We start from the raw sequence: 17,598 nt of genomic DNA on the forward strand, positions 1-17,598 counted from the left end.
TGGTTTTCACTAGAAGATCCATGTTTTATTGTGATATTTTTGCAGCTGAAAGGTTTGGCATCCGCCACAAAGTATTCTGCGCCATTAAGTTCGATGGCAAATCCAGCTTTGTGATCCCCGCTTGGCATGTTATCCCGTAGTTCCAAAAAGTCAATGATTGCCTCATCATTTTGGAATTGGTTAAGGCATGGGGGATTTGGTTGGTTCCATTCGATGAGTTCAGGATGGATAATGGGCATTACCTCATCGATCAGGTTAAGTTCATAAGATGTGTGAGTGAGGGTTAAGACATTATGGTGAAGGTTGTTGATGGTACTCTCCCTATCAGAATCGGGCGTAAGATGTGACGTAGGGTCTGTGGAAGGTGTGTCCAGTTCAGGAACCCAAGAGGTTTTAATATGTGCTTCTCCGTAAACAGGGATTTCTTTGCGAGGTGGAGTGGAGAGGCGTCTTCCTCATCTGAAGTATTGAGATGTATGAAATCAAATTCCCACTCATGTGAGTCGGTCTCTGAGTCGCTTTCCAGTATCCGATTACTATACCAAACCGAGACATCTTTTGAGTTAAACATTGCAGGCATAATCAGCTGATGTACCTTTGGAGATGGAATGGTTGGTGCTGCGGGGAAGATTATTGGTATCATTGAACCTGATACTGGGAGTATCGATTTTGTTGAATCTGCTGGTTTGGATGGAATTATCAGTGTTGTCGGTACTGCTGGGGGTTCTGATACTGCTAATGGTGTTGTTGATGTGGTTGTTGATGCTGATGGGGTTGTTGGTTTGATTGGTTGTATGATTGGTGCTGTGGATGGTATTGATGGGATTCTCAGCCTCATTGGGGCAGTTGGTGCTGCTGATATAATCAAGGGTGGCCTCTTTAGAGTATTAGGCTGATATGGAGGTTTGCTGGGTTTCCCTTTGAATATGAGCTTAGAAAGAGCCTCTTTTTGAAAACCTAATCCAGTGTTATCTTTAGGTTTTAATTCAGGCTGCGATGACTCGTGTCACCTTTTCTTTCAAGGTCCCAAAGCACTCTGACCATCATAGCCCATTCTTTGCATAATGGCAAGGCCTTTGCCATATTGGTCTACAGGAAGCTTAGCCTATGGGATTTTCGTGGTGATAGGGTCTTTATAGATCCATTCCGCTAAGTCCTCATCTCTGGTCTCCTCTTCCTGACTCTTTCCAAGGATAAAAGGCGCCAAAGTGCATGCTGGGACCAGTGGTGTTTGAAGTAACCTTTGAGGCTTACCATGAGTTCTAGGGGAAGTGGGTAGTTTCCCAACACAAAAGAGTTGGCTTAGATTGTATTCCCCAGGACCTTCCTCTGCCATTTTCATTTTTAGCTTCTCTTGATTTGGTATAATGGTGTTTGAACTGGAAAGAGAGGTTGGACTAACATATGACGTGGATGGGATAACTTCTCTGTTGTTAGGAATGGTAACCTCTGGTTGACGGTTGATATTGTTACAATATGCAAATGGATTTGCATCACCAAGGATTGTAATTTCTACACCGTTATGAGAAAATTTGATACACTAGTGATAAGTGGATGAAACGACTTGCATGGCGTGTATCCAAGGTTTTCCTAACAACAAATTATATGGTAGAGGAAGGTCCAGAACTTGACATATGATGTGCTTCACCACTGGGCCCACTCAGATTGGTAACACAATTGCTCCTTCAGAGGAACGCTCCGCATCATCATAGGTTTTTATGGTTATCTTTTTGTGGGGGTCCACTGATTCAACTGCATATCCCAATGCTGTGACCAATTATAATGTACATATATTTAGGCCTGCTCCGTTGTCAATCACGACTCGCTTGATCCTGTGTTGGTTGATAAATCCTTCAATATGGAGTGAGGCATTATGAGGTTGTTGGAAGGATGTATTGTTTCTTTCCGAGAAAGTGAGACATGGTGATGACCTCAAATTACCAACCATAGCTTGAAATTGATCTGTATTTAGATTGGCAGGGATTGACGCCTCTTGGAGAGCTTGATCCAAGATTGTTTTATGAGATGGGGATAGGCACAAAATCTCTAAGATGGATATAAGTGTGGGCGTCTTATCTAATTTTTCCACAAGGTTATACTGCTTTGGGCTGAATGTTGTGCCTTGTGGAGCTGCTTTAATGGTGATCTTGCTACGACGCGTAACAAAATTGTAGGTAGGGTTTGGATCTTTGATGGTGATGGTTGCAATTTGTTCATTGGCATCATATAGGTGATTCATAGTGTAATTATAGGCGGCTTGCGTATAATCAGTTGTATCTGTGTTTCGCCCTGAAGTGGAAGGACCCCTTTGATCTTGTGATGGAAGCGAATTATTAAACATGGGATGATCGTTATTTGAGGTTTTTGGGTCGTGTCCTTCAATTTCAATCTCTCCTCGGTTAATAAGATCTTGAACAAGATGTTTCAATCTATCGCAGTTACTTGTTTTATGCCCGTTCCCTTGGTGGAATTCACAATGTTCATTATCTCTCCACCATGGAGGTTTTGTTGGCATTCTACACTCTAGTGAGAAATGATGGTGTTGTCATTGATGGGAACCTATTGACAACCTTCAGGTAACCTTGTGGCATTCATCTGGTAAACCACCGGCAGACATCGACACATATCGACACCCCAACCGACAGGAATAAACTTTTGTTTATTGTATTTAATTGTAATTATCTTTTGTAAAGCCGACATGGCATATTGTAATAGACATATATGTATGAGATCTTGTAAATCATTTTGATATAGAAGATAGATGAGATGGAATAGGAATGAGCGAATAATAAGGAAGATATATGCGAATGCATAAGGCAGATTTTGTATAAGGTTTATGGTTATAGTATGAGCTTAAACCAGTACTGAACCTGACATAGTGATGTTGATTTGAAGTAGTACATTGTATTGGATTCTCATAATCCATTTTGTAAGTCAATGAGACTTCTATTTTGTAGATTGAGCAGTGAGCTCTAAGCAGTTGGCCTTCTTATATGTGCAGGTCCCTATTGTTAAGTAATATTTATTCATTGGCCAGTGAGTGAATATTGTGGGTCACAAATCCCACCGAGGTTTTTCCCACACCGAGTTTCCTCGTTAAACATCTTGTGTTATGGTGTGTTTTCTATGCTGTCTTTATTGTTCCTATTTACTGCATTAATTCTTATTTACCTGTACACTATTTTGGAATGCAATACTTAATAAGGTTAAATATTCTGTTAACCGGTTAGATACTGATTCACCCCCCCCCTCTTAGTATCTTTGGGACTATCATTAATCCTAACAAGTGGTATCAGAGTCTGGTCCTCTATTTTCAAAAGTCTAACAACTTGAGGAAGATTCCGACACCGGTACAGATGGAGAACTTAAGAAAGCAATTGGAAGGAGCTCTTGCAGACTATGATTCAGAGAAGTTGAAGAATATCAAACTTGAAGATGATTAGAGGACTGCACAAGAATTCATTCAAGGACTTTAAGAGAATCTTACTATTGCTAGAAATAAAAGGAAATAATTTCATGGGAAGATGCAAAATGATAATGATGAAAAAGAAATTCTTAATGAGCTTGTGAACAAATTGAGGCAAGAAAACATGACCATGAGGAATGAAATGCAATATATGACTATGAGATTTTGTAAAGACATTGAAGACATGATGAAAAATGAAGATGACTTGACTAGAAGACTCAATGATGCTGGAAATGAAAATCTAAGACTTAGTCATGAAAATGATATGTTATAGACATATTTGATTCACATGCAACATGATAAAATTGAACTTATGAGACAAATGGGAATTCTCAAAAATGAGTTGGCTACTGCAAATCAACACAAAGAGAAATTTAAGAAAAGTTCAGAAGAACTTGATGATATGCTAAAAAGTCAGAAACCTAATGGAGATACTAATGGACTTGGATTTGAAGTTGGTGAAAGTTCCGGTACTGCAAACAATCATGATCACAGTAAACCCATAAGACAACCTAATGCTTACAAATTTAATGGGAAATGCTTTAACCGTAATAAGTATGGTGATAGAGAAAATCAATGTGGATCTAGAAACAATCAAAACATTAATGCACCCACCGGTCAATGTTCCAAATGCAACAAAGTTGGTCATAATTCAAAAAACTGTAGAATGAATGTAAGATGTTATGTTTGTAGAAGATTTGGGCACTTGTCTAATCAATGCAGAACACAAACCGACATAGGATATGGAAAGACTGTTAAGAAGAATAATGTGACGTGTTATTCTTGTAAAAAAATTGGACATATTGCAAAATTTTGTAGAAGTAAGACTTCACCGACAAACAATAAAGGACCCAGTTTTAAAGGCAAAGAGAAGGTTGATGAGGTAAAGCAAAATTTTTCAAAACAATCGATTAGAAAGACATATTAGAATGTTGATGAGACCATTTCTTCATTGGTAGAACAAAGTATTACTCCACCGGTAGGAAATTCTTCATCCAATTGAGAAGTAACCCTTGGGGGTATTGCAACAAGTTGAATATCATACAGATTACCCTCGGTAGATGATGAGAAGATAGATTTCTTCTTTACCGGTAGATGTGTTAAGTTTTCACTTAACCGATGAGCATTTATTGCGGTTGTTGAAAGAAATTTCATTATAAATCATCGGTCTTCCTTCATTTTTGATTCATCGAGAATTCAAACTAGCAGAGAGAGCGAAAATCTGAGCGAAGGCATTCAAGGCGAAGAAGTGAAGCGATTTCTTTCAAGCACTCAAACATTATCAAGCAACGTAACGTATTTTCAAATGGCTTCCTCTTCTGCTCCCGAATTTATTGCAAACCCTATTGTTGTGGAAATTGTAAAACACGTTAGGCCCATTTTAAAAAATATTCCCGAGATAGCTAAGCAAGATGATTCCATAGGCGCATTTTCAAAAATTCTTAAAGGTGTAGCTTATGCTGAAGACCCTAGAATTTATATTCACTGCAATATTGAAGAATTAGGTTCTGAGGAAGTGTTAAAGATGTTTAAAACCACAATTTGTGATGAAAATAGAAATGTCAAACTCGAACACAAGATTATTGAGACTTTAGGTTTTGTGGAAATCTTGAACATCCCTGAATTTCCGAAGGAAGTTGTGAGAATTGTCCTAAGTAGGGCACATGGAGAATTTCTTTGGTTAGATTCAGTCTGCAAATTCACCCGACAAGCAATTAGGGAAGTAACAGGTTTACCCTCAACCGACAACAGACCAGACAAGACAAAGAAGGTACTTAACAACACAGTCATGACCTTAACCAGAGCAACATCTGATAGTAGATCTCTGAGAGTAAATGACATCAAGGATATTAATGTGAGATTCATAAGTATGATTTTAGGTTACAAGACCACATGCAAACAAACTTAACTTAGTTTCTAGTTTTTGCATTAAAAGTGCTTATGATATGGTAAATAACAATGCAAAAATAGATGTGTGTGAATGGCTGAAGGATGAACTACTAGATAACTTGAAAAAGATAAAAGGTGAAAAGAAAGGGACATTTCGTTTTGGTAATCTTTTGGTATGCCTTATGTTGTATTTATCAAAACAAATTCCTGGTATTGGACATAAAGATTTTGGATATGACATACCGGTAGGCAAACAATTGCAAGAAGCTTTCACCAACATGGTTACTGCTAGGAAAAACTGGTCATGAGTCACGTGTATCGGTTTTGATCTCATTTTGGGCTTAAGAGATCAAATCTTGCATTTCAGGCTTTGAGTTGACAACTTTTGGCAAAAAAGTGCGAAATTGCTAAAAAGGTCTTCTAATACTTTCAAAAGAATCGAAACATGTTTGATAGGTATTTTTAGGCATTTCGAAGTTGATTAGACAAGTTAACAAGGTTAGATTGTCAAAAATGCCTTTTTGAGCAAAAAATGTTGTCATTTGGCTCAAAAAGTTGTCAAAATTGTCAATTTTTGTGTTTTTCTTGCAAAATGTGGTTATGGAAGCCTCCTGTCCGTAGTGAGCTTGATAACCACCTTGTTGGACTATAAAAACACTTCTCTTTGCTTTGAAGAAGGTTGGTGATTGTTTAACAAGAGGTTTCTCAATAAAATCATGAATTAATGGCTTTATGACTGGTTTTTTTTTAACTTTTAGTGCAATGGTCTGTACTGTACCTTCTTAATCCGTACTGTACCTTTGGGAAAGTGTAAATAGTACTTGTATAATAATTTTTAGTTGATTGTGGCATTGGTTTCTTCTAAAAGTTTGATTTTGCAAAATTATTTCGAAACTGTGTGCTTGCTGCCCTGTCAAGGGTTTGAAGCTCCAAAATGACTCCACTTGACTATTTCATGCTTGGGATCCCATAATATGGATTCAGTCAAGTTGGCACTCATGTATATATTGTACATATGTTTTGTTTTAAGCCAAAAGTGTGGTTGGAAGAAGAACTTGAGTGAATACTAGACAAATATTGATTATTTGGCTGGTAACATGAACAAAACTCAAGATTTGCACCCAAGAGGAAGTTGGAGTGAACAAATGCATGATGCAGAGGTCTGGAAATGTGGCCAAGTGTGTTGAGCATCATATTAGTCTATTGGAATAGCTTGTTCTTATCAAACATTCTCATTTTGTACGTAAAACAGTGAATTCACTGTTTTCATGAATTGTGTCACCAAAATGCTCATTGGAATGCCTGAAAGCATAATCCAACCCTTGTAACTGAGAAGGCAATGTAATAGGAAGAATTTTTAGTGTTTTGCAGACCTCATTGAGGTGTATTTCCATTTCAAACTCTTCATTATGCAGGTCAAAAAGTGTAGCAGCAGAGATGACTGGTAAAAGGGCAGTTTTAATAGTGAAAGTGACATTTTTCAGGTGCTTGCCAAGTGTTTGGCAAAATTCTTGCAAGGCAGAGGCAGGGGTAACATCTTGAAGACATTTCCAAGGTCTTGTGAAGATCTAGGCACTTGTAGAAGAGCATAAAAATGCAAACCCATAGACTACATCTCAAAAGCCTCCAAAACGCTACATTTATGCCTATAATGGAGGACAACAACAAAATAACCCTGTCAAGGACCTAAACCACAAAAATCCTTTAGCTTTGGCATTTGTATGGACATTCAAATCGACCTCCAAGGTGGAAGGGACCATCGTTGAGCATAACAAACAAAAAAATTGCCAATTAGGCCTCACGAGCTAGTAGCCTTTTGGGGTTGCATAACACACAATTGACAGTTTTTGCAAAAATGCTTAAACCCGATCAAAAGGAGGTGTTTGGGGAACATGAAACCTTGTGAGGACATTTGAAAACATTGAACCAAATGATAAATAGGACCTTCGACAGAGCATGGCCTCAGTTGAGGGTTTTGACCTCTGGTTGGAGTATTTAGTAGCTAAGGGCCATGAGCCTAAAACCAAATTGTGAGCATCAAACCTTGAAGAAAACTTTGTTGCCCCATCATGTCCATGTAGAAGACTCCTAATGCATTCTGAAACAGTATGTTGAACTCGAAGAAAAGAGTTTTGAGTATGAGTAGCTGGGTGGAGTGACCAATTGAAGCAAGTGGAGTATGGGTGTGAGCCATCACCAACAAGAGGAGGTTGTTAGTGGAGAATTGTAGAGAGATCTATTAGGTGCAACTAAACTTGTCATTGCAAACCTCAGGAACAGATACAAACAACACTCCTTGTTTCCTATTATTGGCCTTTGAGTCAAATTGGCCCTTTTGAGCACTCTCCTAGCAATCTCCCTATCATAGTGGTATCGGAGCCAACAAAAGATTCAGGAGAAAAGAAACATTAGGCAAACATGGTGACCGATGCAGAATTGGCGAAGAAGGTTGAAGACCAAGAAGAGGAAAATAGGGCACTCAGAGAAATATTAGATCAACTAGCAATGAAACTAGCTGAATTAGAAGTCAAAACTGAAGAAGTCCATGATAAGGTTGGAGATCAGGGTAACATGATGGCTATAGAGGATGAAGTCCCCATGCTCGACCCTGTCATTGAGCAAGAACCATTCTTGAAAGCCTTGAGAGCTATGAGTGGTAAAACTTTAGAAGGAGTGGCCCTTTTCAGTGGGAAGATGGATCCAGATGCTGTAATAGAGTGGATTGAGGGTCTAGAAAACCATTTTGAATGTGATAGAATAACTGAAGCACAGAGGGTTAAGGTAGCAAAATCAAGGCTGAGAGGGGCAGCGTTAACATGGTGGAAATTCATGCAAGAGGAAAGGGTGAAGTATGGTAAACAACCAATAGCCACCGGGAAAGCAATGGTAGCCAAAATAAAAGAAACCTACCTTCCTAAAGACTATGAAATACAACTTCATAGGAAAAGACAAAATCTGAGACAAAAAGACTTAGATGTCAGTAGCTACACTGAGGAGTTTCAAAAACTGTGCATGAGATCCAGAGTAGTAGAGGATGGGAGCATAAAAGTGGCAAGGTACTTGAATGGGTTAAGGTGGAACATCCAAGAAGAGATGAGCTTGTTATGCCCACAAACAGTCCACAAGTGTTATCAATTGGCACTCAAAGTGGAAGAGAAAGGTAGGAGAAAGCAAGAGCAAAACAATAGAGGAAGAGGTAGGGGAAGAGATGGTAGAGGCCATAGAGGCAGTTTTGGGGGAAAAAGCATAGATCAACGATGCCAAGGAGAGTCTAAACTTCTAGAGCAAAGTGGGGATTGTCAAAGAAAACCCAACTATAGGGGTAGGGTATCAAGCAACCCAAGTAGGGGTAGATCTAATGGACTAGGGAGAGGGTCCTACTTCTCAACCATGGAGTGCTATAACTGCCAAAAGTTGGGCCACCCTGTCTATAGATGCCCAGAGAAGCCTAGTTCATCTTATGGAGGTGAAAAGAGGGTAAACTATGTTCGAGAAGATGAAAGTAATACCAAAACTTCTGTAATGCCCCGCCAGGAAACCCCGAAGGGATAAGCCAAAATAACACAAGAATGGAGTGCAAAATTTTTATTTTTTTTTAAAGTTACAACACATAAGATGCAACGAGATATCAAAGATTCAGATTACATAGCGGAAGACATTAACAACAATCTCCTAAAGAGTTTCCCAACGAGATTACTTAAATTTCACGATTCACTAACTCACACAATTAATCCAATAGCTGAATATCTTAATGACGAAATAATTCACAATCAGGATAATTTCTTTCAAAGGATGGAAATATAAATCACAAGCAAGATTCATCACTTAAGATCCATTCATAAACTTCATTCAAGCTTTTCATTTAAAATTACAAACCATACATATAACATTCTAATACACTAGGATTTCATCAAAGCATAAGAGATCTCTCCAAGCATATTTAAATTCGTTAACAACAACTGAGTATAATTCGTTACTCTAAGTTACATTCATTCATATTCTAGCTTATTGCATTAAAAGGACGATTTCACACATGCATTACGATAAATCGCATCTCAAGCAATTATGCATTCGATCCACATGGCATTCAAGATAGAACTGAATATAAGCATTTAAAGTTAATTCCATTATCCACTTAACCATTCTAACATAAATTAATCATACATGATAAAGCTGAATAAAGGAACATAAGAGAATACACCACATAACACCATAATGATCTCGGAGTTCACCCCTAATGGGCTACATCTCCGGGTCTGCTCAACTGCAAGACCCCCTCGGATAAATAATAAGGTTAAGAGTACAAGAGGTTACACTATACAATCCAGCCATCAAGGCGATACATAAACATTATACAAGCGACCACATCGGTCAATAAATACATAAACGATCCTTACAAGGAACAGGATCCAGCTGAACATAATCAAAGCTAATGACATAAGAGTCCATGAGAGCCTCCATAAAACTGAACCATCACCACCCAAGGTCTACATGAAACCGACACTCACAAGGGCAGCGACAAAGGACGACTCCCAAAGGTACTCAAAACAGGACAAGACGACAACACACTAGCGAACGTAGGGACAAGTGTCATCACACAACCTGGTATGGATACCATGGCAAGTCTTCATAGGTCCCGGCCCATACACTGGTAACCCTGGCAACCTAATCCGAACTTCCGGCCCATCCAAGCCTCATGTGGACCCACACATCCTCTCGTGAAGACAAGGAAGGTAGTTTGCCATTTCAGGCCTTCTCACAGCATGCCGAATCTATGATAGCATTCGTCCCATGTGTGAGGCACATTATCTTATTTAGAGATTATTTTCTAATCTACTTAGGTTATCACTTATTAGACTCACTTTCGACGGGTTATCCAGCAGCCACTTTGGGCGCGGCCCCCAATCGAAAGCCACTTTCCCATACGACACTAGACTAACTCAGACGAACTCGAACCAAGGAATACACATGGTCAGATGAACGGAGTTCAAGGAGAGAAAATCATCTGGTCAAACACGACTCAAGGGTAATCACTCACTGACGGTACTCTAACTAGAGACCCGACCAACAACGGTCAACCACAATCATCATTCGACTCACACACAAGGAGGATATGATCAAAACGACACTACCACGAAACAACAGTCAACTCGAAATCGAGGACTGGAACAGGTACCCCAAGTCAAGCCATACGACAGGGTCCTACTAAACAAAGCAAAACATGCCATTCCTAATTAAAGGCGAATACAGAAATTAAACTCGCAAGACAATAATCAGAAAAGACAATATTCCTCAATTGATTTAAACATTATAATCGATCAAGTTCTCTACATGATCTAAAACAGGTTACAGTTATCTACCTCATCCAGGGATAGGTTGTTCTTGGTTTTCTAACTCCTAAGGTTCAAAGCATCGAACAGGCAAATTAAGCCAAAATGAGTTTTTAAACCCATTCATATTAATAAAATTCAGACAACCCTTAATCAATTAAACAAGGTATTTAATCTCCAATCCAAACGTCATTAACATACTGGTCTAAAACCGACCTCTTCAATTTCGTATTTCAATCCCAATAACATATTATTCCATTCGTTTTTAAACAATACTACCTCGATTAGCCAACTTCCCTAATCAGCTAGAAAGTAAGATCTAGATTTACAACTCCAAGATCAATAAGATTATAAACAACAATATTCAATTGCGAAAAACAGTTGTAGAACTTAATTAGACGAGGTGCACAAATCATGAAATGAAATTGAATGTTTAATTCACCTATAAACTCCATTATATAATTAATCAATATCAAGTTTACATCAATCACGATTAATGCCACCTTAATCTTAATCAAGAACTAATTAAACTTAACATAAAAAAAAACAACTTCTCATTAAAATGATATAAATATCATATGCTTTCTTTTTTTTTAATACTAACCAAAAATACATTAAAACAAAACGATTATAAATTACGTTTAAACAACAAAAAAATGCATTTAAATTCTGGAGGCTAGGGCGGGCCGTGCCCTAACCCTAGCCGCAGAGGAAGCACGCGGCGGCGCTCATGGTGGTGCCCGCAGGCCCGCGGCGCCCTGCGGCCACCGCGGCCCCTGCGGCCACCGCCGTGAGCCGCAGGCAACGCTCACGCGCGAGCCACCGGGGGACGGTGAAGGTGGAGAAGGGGGGAACGCGTAGGGGGAGAGGGGAGGAGCGGGTGGAGCTCCGCTCCCCGCCCTCCAACCCCAAAACACAGGGTTTTAAACAAACACGCACCGTCCAAAACAAAAAAAAACGTTTTAAATTCCATTTGAATGCACAGTTCGGAAACCAACACAAACGCCCAGTTCGGGTTTAATGAATTTTTCGCCCAGCTCGATTTCAAGCATAAAATCCTCTTCGAACACACAGTTCGATTAATAAAAAAAAATAAATGATTTCATTTTGCATAAAAAACACAGTCCGAACTAAAATGAACGCACAGTTCATTAAAAAAACATATAAATTCTCTTTTAACACAGTTCGGATTAAAACAACAACAGACCCACTCAAAAATTTGAAATAACAATTTCGGTTTGAAACAAATTGGGTTTGATATCACAATTTCTTGAAGGATTTCTCATCCTTTCCAATAACGAAGGGTTTCAAACACCCAAACAGCCATGAGGAAAAATACACATTTCCATTTAAAATCTCCAGCCAAACAAATTAATTTTCCATCACAAATTCATTTCTTTCAACTAGAACAGAAGATTCTTTTGGCAACAAGAAATCAGTTCAGAATCCTACCTTCATGCGCAATCCTGGATTAGCTGAAGGAGAGCCCAATCCTGCCAGATCGAGACCAACAATCTTCCTCTCCAAAACCCCCAATTTTGTCCAAAATTATTCTTCCAACCAAAATTTTTCCCCAAAATGTCCATTCCCTCCAAATTTTCCCAAATTTGGGTTATATGGAAGAGTTGACCCAAAAATTCCATTTTTGGAATAAAAACTCTTATTTACAAAATAATTCATAAAATTAATCCTTTTCAACAATATCAACAATATAACTTGTTTTTCCAATTAAAAATCGACTTCTTCAATCAATTAAATTTAACCTTTCAATATCAGAAGCCACAGAATACAATTAATCCATTGCGATTAAATACACAGCTTTCCTTTTTCAATCAGCATATAAAAAATGCATTAAATAATCGAAATCAGCCATTAAATTCAAATTTACTTCCAATCTAAAACGAGCAATTCATTAACAACGAAAAACGCATAACGAATTCTCAATCAATTTAATCCATTAATCTTCAATGCACAAACGCATATATACTCAAAATAATGCTAAGGACTAATTAATCAATTAACCAAACACACCAGGCACGCAAACCGAGAAGGTCAACCAAACAGACGACTCGCAAACCCAAACAAGAAGGGATTACCGACGACGACTGGCGATGCTCACTAGAGCACGACTAAGGTCGACTAAGGTCTTACGACCGCCTAATCCAACTCTAAGGATTAAAAGGTATGCTCAAACCTGCAAAACCAGGTGACGACAAACCTCGCACTCATGCGACTTCGTACCTGAAATCTCCTGCAACCAACGATCATACATGCATACATATATAATAACTTGATGAATGCGTTAGTCCGATACTAAAATCACGAAATAGGAACACTAAACAACTAGCATAAAACTAGTGTGAGAACCACATCAATAGCTATGCGTAAAATCAACATCTGACATTAATCATAATATTACGATAACTAATCCAGATTAAACCAAGGTTAGAGATCGATTACGGTAGGGGTACTACATTCTCCCCCCCTAGGTTCCGACTTACTCCTGGAAGTCGTAAGGCTAGATGGAGAACATGTCGTACGCATCAGCCCTGAAACTCATTCAACAAAGATCAAATTGCACATAGAAAACTTTCCATAATAACTGAAATATAATTGCAAAATCCTTTACAAACGCCATTATCCATTGGCCAGATACATCTAAAACCATACATTCCTTACAATATCCGAGGAATTATCCACAATCAAAGCAGAGAAAACAGGAAATTCCTTCCTTTCATTACACCAAATTAAAACATTACAAAGAGGTATACAACAATTACCATAATCATCGATCACAAATGACAGAAAGACATGCCATAAGATCAATTTTCCTTTACTAATCCATCTCATCATAAAATTTTATAACATAGAACTAGCTCAAAATATCAATTTCTACAGCCAAATTAGCTTTCATGAAATAAGAGCAACAAAATAACTCACTTGTTTACACTTGCCAGGCATAAGAAAACCTTTCCAAAGACTATGTCCCATAACATAGTGACAAGCTAACACAATTTACTCCATGATACAAATAATAACCATCCACATAACTGGAATGCATAACAGAAAAGGCCACATGTGAGCATGTCTAATGCTCGGTCAATGATAACATGCACGATCAGCATCTCTATGCCTGATCTCAGAACAACAATAAGATCATAAGAATCCAATATCTCGCTCAAAGGCTCGATGGTGCTAGGCACACCATAGCGGTGCTACCTTCCATACAAGACCTTTGTGAATATCCCTTGTTGTACAAGGTGGTTAGCCTCCAAGAGATAGTCACCACACATAGGTAGGTAGTGGATACTAGCTGCATCACAGCCTCAAATACCCCCAATCCTCACGGTTCCCTACAACAACTTCCTCGCACACACTCTACCAATTCCGTATCATACGTCCTTGGAGAGGAATTTCACATTTCGACACAAGATCAGCATCCGAAAACAATAAGGATAAACCAGTTCAGCCACCAAAGTACAGATGAATAAAGATAATAAATCATCAATTCCAACAGTAAGGTAAGAAAATAATCCAGAATTTCAACACCAAATCAAAGTGCAAAAGATCACAAGATCGTGGCTAAACCTTCAAAGTCAAAGTAAAATAAATTGCTGATCCCCAAAGAAGTATAAAGAATATCACAACTGCACATAACAGCACTGTGTGACTAGCATCTAGCCACCAACGAGGAAGGAAGGAACAACTGACTAGCTATTGCAGTAGCTCATCATGTGGTGCGACATAGTCACACTATCCACATGGCATGGCGGTGTGCACCTCGACATCACCCCGCATCACGTCGTCATGTGGCATGGCAATACCCCAAGTGGAGAAAACACACAATGGACGTATCCCGCATGGTAGTGCACCTCGCGGAAAAAGCACGCGCAAGCCACATCCCGCATAGCGACGTATCTAGAAGGATACTCGCCGTAAGTCAGAGGTATACATGACTATGGTCTTCCCACAAGTCTACCAACACAGGCCAGTTGGCAACTTATGTAAGAATAATAACACGCCTCTCAAGAAGACAAGGCAACAGATACTCCAATAGAATCCAACAATATGCACAAAAACTTCCATCAATATGCTCAGAAAAGGAAGAGAATAAGCTGACACACATAAACCTATAAATAGGTTCATCAAAGGGAAAGTATTGAGTACACCTTGATACAGTTTAGTAGTACAACTATATCATTCCTCGAAGTAGAGAAGCTAAAGTCGCTTCGCGTCGACATTACTCGCACGCCAATCCATACTATTCAAGGAACGGTCGCTTCGAATACTACCCCTTAACATACTGAGTTACCCACAACCCGAGGTTTAGTACTCAGTAGGGAACAAATAAGCAACATTACATAAACAGTATGGTTTCCCATACTCATAAACAACATATTCTCCATGGTTGATTACTTCACCAATCCATGGGCACATAATATAAGCACTGGTTTCTTACAATACACACAAATACACTAGCACTGGTTTAGTCACATTACGGGGAGTACTTTTCAGTACGCTAACATCTATACGAGGAAGATTCCAATTATGCTTTCTATATAAATAACTGAATCAAGTTTACTCTAGATTCATGTACTGAAATTATTACAATTCACAATTATATAAGGAAATAACATTATTCCTACATCTTTCTCGAATCTTACTAAGCATTCATAACTAAATTACTAGCTAAGCAAATTCACTTCTAAAGCTTAAGACTTTCATCTATCACTATGAAGCCAAAAGCAAACACACAATTTCACATGTTTTATAAACATTATATTTAAATCAATGCATTCTTAATATCATTTCTAAAAATCTCATGATTAGGCAAAGAGAAGGGAAAAAGAGTTTGATAGCCAAACTATTTCCTACAGAAACACAAGATCAATCAAGATCACGCTATAATATTAAATTTCTCACTATAAGCCTATCATTTCAATTACACGGTTTTCATTTCGCTACCGTTAAGAAGGATGACAATCAACCTAACAAACATTTCCATTAATCTTGGTTGCAACAGGAGGTTCTAGTTTTCCAAACCAAACAGAGATCAAGAGAAGCAATCCTTTCGATAATGCAAGACCTCATAAGAACACTCACTTAATGATAATACAATATAGACACATGTCGTAATTTGCAACCTATTAGAAGATCATTTTACGATCCAAGATAAGCAAGGAGCTATTATCCAATTAAGACATATTAATGCATGCACATCAAACAAGCTTTCCATTCGCACTTCCTAAACACATTAAGGTAATTCCACATACCCAACAGCGAGTTCAATGGAGCATTTGCTAAAATAATCTTCAATCAAACTGGTTTAATAAAACACATAAGACAATCTTTCAGGGAACACATTAGTACTCTCTCAAAGCTACAATAACATGCTCTTTATAATACTTCTTCTACCAACCAAGCAGTTTCACATAATTCATCTATTCGCATATCAATGCACCTTACTAAGGTAGAATTTAATCATGCTACTCGTACAACATACACATGGAGAATTCTTTAAACATGCACATACAGTTTCCTCCCATTCACGTAAAACAAATTTTTAAACCCATAGCCCTCTTTAATGATCTAAAAGCATAGACGACATAAGGCTCACACAAGGGTACAAGAAATCACAACCTTTTCTCTTTCGCAATCAAGAAAACTCGAGTCAAAGATAATCACACATCTCCTAACCATTTTAATTTCCAGAAAGAGAGAGACAAATGGTGATGATCATTTAATCTTCTACAAATAAGCATACAATAATTTCCATGCTAGTCCTTCAAGTGGACGACATGAAGCTAGATCATAATCTTAAAACAAGCACAATTTGCACTTTCAGATTCAAAACAAGCACGGACCAATCCAAATGGATTAGTCTAAAGAGTACAACACTCAATAAGGGAAGGTACATACGAATCTCTTTCAAATAAGAGTAATCGTAGACCCAGACATCAATAAGCAACAATGCACAATAAGCACTCAAACACCAACATCAAGAAGGCAAAACAAGGTGTGAACACACACGTTCCACACAAGACATGGTCTGCTCAATCACTCACATGCAAAAGGAGGACAAGCATACACATAAGGTCGATACACCTCACACAAATAGAGGGCACACGCGACACCAGAGATCCCAATGTTTGCAACATGGGCTCTGATACCAAATGTAATGCCCCGCCAGGAAACCCCGAAGGGATAAGCCAAAATAACACAAGAATGGAGTGCAAATTTTTTTTTTTTTTTTAAAGTTACAACACATAAGATGCAACGAGATATCAAAGATTCAGATTACATAGCGGAAGACATTAACAACAATCTCCTAAAGAGTTTCCCAACGAGATTACTTAAATTTCACGATTCACTAACTCACACAATTAATCCAATAGCTGAATATCTTAATGACGAAATAATTCACAATCAGGATAATTTCTTTCAAAGGATGGAAATATAAATCACAAGCAAGATTCATCACTTAAGATCCATTCATAAACTTCATTCAAGCTTTTCATTTAAAATTACAAACCATACATATAACATTCTAATACACTAGGATTTCATCAAAGCATAAGAGATCTCTCCAAGCATATTTAAATTCGTTAACAACAACTGAGTATAATTCGTTACTCTAAGTTACATTCATTCATATTCTAGCTTATTGCATTAAAAGGACGATTTCACACATGCATTACGATAAATCGCATCTCAAGCAATTATGCATTCGATCCACATGGCATTCAAGATAGAACTGAATATAAGCATTTAAAGTTAATTCCATTATCCACTTAACCATTCTAACATAAATTAATCATACATGATAAAGCTGAATAAAGGAACATAAGAGAATACACCACATAACACCATAATGATCTCGGAGTTCACCCCTAATGGGCTACATCTCCGGGT

This window comes from Cryptomeria japonica, chromosome 10 (assembly GCF_030272615.1).
Source record: "Cryptomeria japonica chromosome 10, Sugi_1.0, whole genome shotgun sequence".
Classification (NCBI taxonomy): Eukaryota; Viridiplantae; Streptophyta; class Pinopsida; order Cupressales; family Cupressaceae; genus Cryptomeria; species Cryptomeria japonica.